This window comes from Balaenoptera borealis (genome assembly GCF_965194805.1).
Source record: "Balaenoptera borealis genome assembly, chromosome: 12".
Taxonomy (NCBI): Eukaryota; Metazoa; Chordata; class Mammalia; order Artiodactyla; family Balaenopteridae; genus Balaenoptera; species Balaenoptera borealis.
In genome coordinates, this window is record NC_138869.1 from 64,487,653 (window position 1) to 64,494,674 (window position 7,022).

The 7,022-nt window shown below is 30.5% G+C and overlaps 2 long non-coding RNA genes across 2 annotated transcripts in view; both read left to right on the forward strand.

Annotated features, from left to right (window-relative positions):
* LOC309608005 overlaps positions 1 to 7,022 on the forward strand; it is a 702,496-nt gene that overhangs the window by 322,758 nt on the left and 372,716 nt on the right. The window lies entirely within an intron of this gene.
* Positions 1 to 7,022, forward strand: part of LOC309608012 — a 336,604-nt gene that overhangs the window by 33,410 nt on the left and 296,172 nt on the right. The gene's annotated exons all lie outside the window — the stretch shown is intronic.

Here is a 7,022-nt window from a genome sequence, read left to right on the forward strand (position 1 = left end):
TGGTGTAATACACAGCTCCAGGCTAACATTTCCTTGATGATTTCTTGTCTGAATGATATATCCATTGCTGAAAGTGGGGTGTTTAAGTCCTACTATTATTGTATTTTTGTCTATTTCTCCTAAAGATCTGCTAGGATTTGCTTAATATATTTACGTGCTCTGATATGGAGTGCATATATATTTACAGTTGTTTTTTCTTGTTGAATTGACCCCTTTATCATTATATAATGACCTTCTTTGTCTCTTGCCACCATTTTTAGTTTAAACTCTATTTTATGATATAAGTAGCTACCCAAACTTTCTTTTGGTTTCCACTTTTCATGGAATATCTGTTTCTATCCCTTAGCTCTGAAATTACATGTGTCCTGAAAGTGAGTCTCTTGTAGAGAGCATATAATTGGATCTTGTTTTTTTAACCCATCCTGAAAGTCTGTGCCTTTTGACTTCTGAATTCAATCCACTTACATTTAGAGTAATTATTGATATGTAAAGGACTTATTACTGCCATCATATTATTTGCTTTCTGGATGTTTTGTATTTCCACTGTTTCTTTTTTCCACTGTTTCTGCTTAGCTTTGTGAATTGGTGATTTTCTGTGGTGGTATGCTGTGAAAACTTTTCTTTATCTTTTGTGAATCTACTATGGGTTTTGCTTTGTGTTTACCATAAAGCTTACATAAAATATACATAACACAGTCCACTATTAGATGATATACAAAAATATTTTATTATACTTTTATAATTTTTGATTATATACAAAAATTCTACCCATTTACTCTCCCTTTTGTGTTTTTGATGTCACAATTTACTGCTTTTTGTATTTTGTATTCATTAACAAATTACACCAGCTATAGTTATTTTTAGTACTCTTTACCCTTATACTACAGTTAAGTGATTAACACTATTACAGAATTAGGGTTTTCAAAATCTGCCTGTGTGTTTACCTTTACCAGTGTTATGTATATTTTCTAACATTTTCATGTTACTAATTAGAGTCTTTTTATTTCAGCTTGAAGAAGTCCTTTCCTCATTTATTTTTTAAAAATTTTTACTGAAGTATGGTTCATTTACAATATGGTGTTATTTTCAGCTCAACAGCAAATTAATTCAGTTATACATATATATATATATATATAAATATATATATTTTTTTTTACATTCTCTTCCATTATAGGTTATTAGTAGATATTCAGTATAGTTCTCTGTGCTGCACAGTAGGTCCCTATTGGTGATCTATTTTATATATAGTAGTAGATATATTTTAATCCCAAACTCCCAATTTATCATTCCCCACCTCCCCTTTGTAAACCATACGTTTTGTTTTTTTAATCTTATTGAAGTATAGTTGATTTACATTGTTGTGTTAATTTCTGCATACAACAAAGTGATTCAGTTATATATATATAATATATAAATATATTATATACATAATAATATATTGTATCTATTTTATTACATAATATATTTTATATTATTTATTATAAAAACATAATATAATATATAAAATATAATACAGTGTATATAATAATATATTATATATTATATATTTATTATTTATTATTATATTATATACAATATATTCATTATTATATATTATTTACCTTTTATATATTATATATTATTTATTAGTATATTTCTTATATATATATTTTTAATAATATAAATTATATATTTTTATATATTTTTATATTTATAAAGATTCATTATTTTATACATTATTATAATATAATAATATATAATGCATATTATATAATATATAGTTATATACTATTTATTATATAATTACATAGTATTTATTAGTATATTATATAATATGTATTAAATATAATATATATTATTATATGTATAATTTATATCATATATTTATATGATATATTATGTATATATTATATAATATATTATACTTATAAATGTATAATTTATATATTTATATATGTTATATATTAACATAATATATAGATATATTATATATTAATGTATATAAATATATATTAAATATGTAAAATATAGTATATATTTAAATTATATATTAAATATATACTATATTATATATAGTATATAATATATATTTATATTCTATATGTTTATATATAATATATATTATAAATATTTATATGTAAATATAATATACATAATATATTTAAATATAATAGATAATATTTGCGTATTATATATTTATATATTATATACAATATATATTATATATTATATAAAATTTATATATAATATATTATATATTATATGTATTTTATATAATATATTATATAAAACATAACATGTATGTTTTATACATATAATTAATACATATTATATGTATTTATATGTATGTATGTATTATGTATATATGTATTTATGTATATATGTATGTATAATAAATACATATTATATGTTTTATATATTTACTATATATAATACAATTAATATTTTATATATATTACATATTATATATCATACATGTAATTATATGTGATATGTTTAATATAATATATAATATACATTATATCATATACATTATGTGATATATATATCATATGTAATATGATAAAAATTATATATTACATATTGTCTATTATATATTATATAAATCCTATTATATACTATATATTACATATATTGTAGTATATATATTTATATATAATATATACGTTACCACATGTTTAGCACAGGATATTGAGTATAGTTCCCTGTGCTATAAAAGAAGACCTTGTTGTTTATCCATCCTATATATAATAGTTTGCATCTGCTCTTCCCAAACTCCCAGTCCACCCATCTCCCAACCCCCTCCCCCTTGGCAACCACAAGACTGCTCTCTATGTCTTTGAGTCTGTTTCTGTTTTGTAGATATGTACAGTTGTTTTGCATTTTTTTAATTTTTATTTTTCTTGTGTGTGTTTGTGTGTTGTATTTTAGATTCCACATATAAGTGATGTTAAATGGTATTTGTCTTTCTCTTTCTGACTTACTTCGCTTAGCATGATAATCTCTAGGTCCATCCATGCTCCTGCAAATGGCATTTTTTCATTCCTTTTATTGGCTGCTTAATACACCATTGTATATATATACCACATCTTCTTTATCCCTTCACCTGTTGATGGACACTTAGGTTGCTTCCATGGCTTGGCTGTTGTAACTAGTGCTGCTGTGAACATCAGGGTGCATATATCTTTTCAAATTATGTTTTTCTCCAGATATATGCCCAGGAGAGGGATTGCAGGATCATATGGTAGCTCTATTTATCAGGAGTCCCACCTTTTTTTTTTTTAATTAATTCATTTATTTATGGCTGTGTTGGGTCTTCATTTCTGTGCGAGGGCTTTCTCTAGTTGTGGCAAGCGGAGGCCACTCTTCATCGCGGTGCATGGGCCTCTCACTATCGCGGCCTCTCTTGTTGCAGAACACAGGCTCCAGACGCACAGGCTCAGTAATTGTGGCTCACGGGCCCAGCTGCTCTGTGGCATGTGGGATCTTCCCAGACCAGGGCTCGAACCTGTGTCCCTTGCATTAGCAGGCAGATTCTCAACCACTGTGCCACCAGGGAAGCCCCTATTTTTAGTTTTTAAATGAACCTTCATACTGTTCTCCATACTGGCTGTACCAATTTACACTCCCATCGACACTATAGGAGGGTTCTCTTGTCTCCACACCCTCTCCAGCATTTATTGCTTGTAGATTTTTAGATGATGGATTCTGACCAGTGTGAGGTGATACCTCATTGTAGTTTTGATTTGCATTTCTCTAATGATTAGTGATGTTGAGCATCCTTTCATGTGTTTGTTGGCAATCTGTATATCTTCTTTGGAGAAATGTCTTTTTAGATCTTCTCCCCATTTTGACTGGGTTGTTTGTTTTTTGATACAGAGCTGTATGAACTCTTTGTATATTTTGGAGGTTAATCCCTTGTCAGTTGCATTGTTTGCCAATATTTTCCTCCATTCTATACATGGTCTTTTTGTTTTGCTTATGGCTTCTTTTGCTGTGCAAAAGGTTTTAAGTTTAATTAGGTCCCATTTGTTTACTTCTGTTTTTATTTCCATTACTCCAGGAGACAGATCCAAAAAGATATTGCTGCAGTTTATGTCAAAGAGCGTTCTGCCTATGTTTTCCTCTAGGAGTTTTACAGTATCCTGTCTTACATTTAGGTCTCTAATCCATTTTGAGTTTATTTTTCTCTATGGTGTTAGAGAATGTTCCAATTTCATTCTTTTACATGTAACTTTCCAGTTTTCCCAACACCACTTATTGAAGAGACTGTCTTTTCTCCATTGGATATTTTTGCCTCCTTTGTTGTAGATTAATTGACTGCATGTGCATGGGTTTATTTCTGGGCTTTCTGTTCTGTTCTGTTGATGTATATTTCTGTTTTGGTGCCAGTACCATACTGTTTTGATCAGTGTAGCTTTGTGGTATAGTCTGAGGTCGGGGAGCCTGATTCCTCCAGCTCTGTTTTTCTTTCTCAAGATTGCTGTGGCTATTTGGGGTCTTTTGTGTTTCCATAAAAATTTTTAAATATTTGTTCTAGTTCTGTGAAAAATGTTACTGGTAATTTGTTAGGGATTGCATTGATTCTGTAGGTTGCCTTGGGTAGTACAGTCTTTTTGACAATACTAATTCTTCCAATCCAAGAATATGATATGTCTTTCCATTTGTTTGTGTCATCTTCAATTCCTTTCATCAGTGTTTTATAGTTTTCAGAGTACAGCTCTTTTGGCTCCTTAGTTTTATTCCTAGGTGTTTTATTCTCATTGATGCAATGGTAAATGGGATTGTTTCATTAATTTCTCTTCTGATCTTTCATTGTTAGAGCATAGAGATGCAACAGCTTTCTGTGTATTAATTTTGTATCCTGCAACTTTACCAAATTCATTGATGAGCTCTAGTAGTTTTTTGGTAGAGTCTTTAGGATTTTCTATGTATAGTATCATGTCATGTGCAAACAGTGACGGTCTTCTTCTTTTCCAAGTTGGATTCCTTTTATTTCTTTTTCTTCTCTGATTGTTGTGGCTAGGACTTCCAAAACTATGTTGAATAAAAGTGGCAAGAGTAGACATCCTCGTCTTGTTCCTGATCTTAGAGGAAATGCTTTCAGCTTTTCACTGCTGAGTATGATGTTAGCTGTGGGATTGTCATATATGGCCTTTAATGTTGCGGTAGTTTCCCTCTATGCCCACTTTCTGGAAAGTGTTTATCACAAATGAATTTTGAATTGAATCACAAGCTTTTTCTGCATCTATTGAGATGATCATATGGTTTTTATTCTTCGATTTGTTAATGTGGTTTATCACACTAATTTGTGGATATTAAAAAAATCATTGCATCCCTGAGATAAATCCCACTTGATCATGGTGTATGATCCTTTTAATGTGCTGTTGGATACGGTTTACTAGGATTTTGTTGAGGATTTTTGAATCTATGTTCATCAGTGATATTGGTCTGTAATTTTCTTTTTTGTGGTATCTTTGGTTTTGGTATTAGGATGATGGTGGCCTCATGGAATGAGTTTGGAAGTGTTCCTTCGTCTGGAAGTTTCTGGAATAGTTTCAGAAAGGTAGGTGTTAACTCTTTTCTAAATGTTTGATAGAATTTGCCTGTAAAGCCATCTGGTCCTGGACTTTTGTTTGTTGGGAGTTTTTAAATCACAGATTCAATTTCAGTAATTGTAATTGGTCTGTTCAAATTTTCTATTTCTTCCTGGTTCAGTCTTTGAAGGTTGTACTTTTCTAAGAATATGTCCATTTCTTCTAGGTTGTCCATATTATTCATGTATAGTTGCTTGTAGTAGTCTCTTATGATTCTCTGTATTTCTGTGGTGTCATTTGTAACTTCCCCTTTTTATTTCTAATTTTATTGATTTGGGTCCTCTCCCTTTTTTTCTTGATGAGTCTGGCTAAAGGCCTATCAATTTTGTTTATCTTTTCAAAGAACTGGATTTTAGTTTCATTGATCTTTTCTATTATTTTTTAGTCTCTATTTTGTTTACTTCTGCTTTGATATTTATGATTTCTTTCCTTCTACTAACTTAGGGTTTTGTTTGTTCTTCTTTCTCTAGTTGCTTTATGTGTAACATTAAGTTGTTTATTTGAGATTTTTCTTGTTTCCTGAGGTAAGCTTGTATCGCTATAAGCTTCCTTCATAGAACTGCTTGTGTTGCGTCCCATAGGTTTTTGGATCATCATGTTTTCGTTTTCATTTTTTTCATTTTTTTCAATTTCCTCTGACTAGTTCAGTTATCCACTGGTTGTTTAGTAGCATATTGCTTAGCCTCCATGGTTATGTTTTTCGCAGTTTCTTTCTTGTAGTTGATTTCTCTTTTTTAAATAGATTTATTTATATATTTTTTTAAATTTTGGCTGCATTGGGTTTTCATTGCTCTGCACGGGCTTTCTCTAGTTCCGGTAAGCAGGGGCTACTCTTCATTGCAGTGCGCAAACTTCTGATTGCAGTGGCTTCTGTTGTTGCAGAGCACAGGCTCTAGGTGCTCGGGATTCAATAGTTGTGGCACATGGGCCTAGTTACTCTGCGACATGTGCGATCTTCCCAGACCAGGGCTCAAACCCATGTCCCCTTCATTGGCAGGTGGATTCTTAACCACTGAGCCACCAGGGAAGTCCCTTGGAGTTGATTTCTAGTCTCATAGCATGGTCAGAAAACATGCTTGATACAATTTCAGTTTTCATAAATTTACCAAGGCTTGCTTTGTGGCCCAGCATGTGCTCTATCCTGGAGAATGTTCCACGTGCACTTGAAAAGAATGTGTATTCTGCTGCTTTCAGATGGAATGCTCTATAAACACCGATTAAGCCTATCTGTCTAATGTGCCATTTATGGCCAGTGTTTCCTTATTGATCTTCTGTCTGGATGATTTGTCCATTGATGTAATTGAGGTGTTAATAATAACACACTATTATTGTGTTACTCTCAATTTCTCCTTTTATGTGTGTTAACATTGCCTTATATGTTGAGGAGCTCCTATGTTGGGTGCATATATATTTACAATTGTTATATCTTTCTTCTTCTTGGATTGA